Source organism: Arachis duranensis, chromosome 1 (genome assembly GCF_000817695.3).
Source record: "Arachis duranensis cultivar V14167 chromosome 1, aradu.V14167.gnm2.J7QH, whole genome shotgun sequence".
NCBI classification, from domain to species: domain Eukaryota; kingdom Viridiplantae; phylum Streptophyta; class Magnoliopsida; order Fabales; family Fabaceae; genus Arachis; species Arachis duranensis.
In genome coordinates this window covers 33846774-33847517 of record NC_029772.3, presented here as the reverse complement: position 1 = coordinate 33847517, position 744 = coordinate 33846774, and positions in this window count along the sequence as shown.

Sequence of the window (744 nt, the reverse complement as noted above, 5' to 3'; positions counted from 1 at the left end):
TCAAATCATATCTTCTCAACCATATCTTTTTAAAACTATATCTTTTCAATCATATATTTTTCTCACATCTTTTTCAAAATAATTTTCAATCATACCTTTTTGATTTCTAATTTCAAAATCTTTTTCAAAAATCATTTGATTTCTTTTCCACTCTTGGTTTTCGAAAATCAATTAGTGTTTTTTCAAAATATTTTTAAAATCTTTTTAATTTATTTTTGAAAATTTCTTCCCCTCTTCTCACATCTTTCTATTTATGGACTAACATGTACAATTCGAACTCTATCTTTCTAAGTTCGAATTCTTCTACCTCTTCCTTCTATTTTTCTTTTCCTCTGACATCTCAAGGAATCTCTATACTGTGACATAGAGGATTCCATATTTTCTTGTTCTCTTCTCTTTCATATGAGCAGGAGCAAAGACAAAGCATTCTTGTTGAGGCTGACCCTGAACCTGAAAGGACCTCGAAGTGAAAGCTAAGAGAAGCTAAAGCACAACTCGCTGTAGAGGACCTAACAGAAATCTTCAAAGAAGAAGACATGGCAGCCGAAAACAACAATAATGCCAACAATACAAGGAAGGTGCTGGGTGACTTTACTGCACCTACTCCCGACTTCTATGGGGGAAGCATCTCTATCCCTGCCATTGGAGCAAACAACTTTGAGCTTAAGCCTCAATTAGTTTCTCTAATGCAACAGAATTGCAAGTTCCATGGACTTCCATTGGAAGATCTTCATCAGTTTTTAT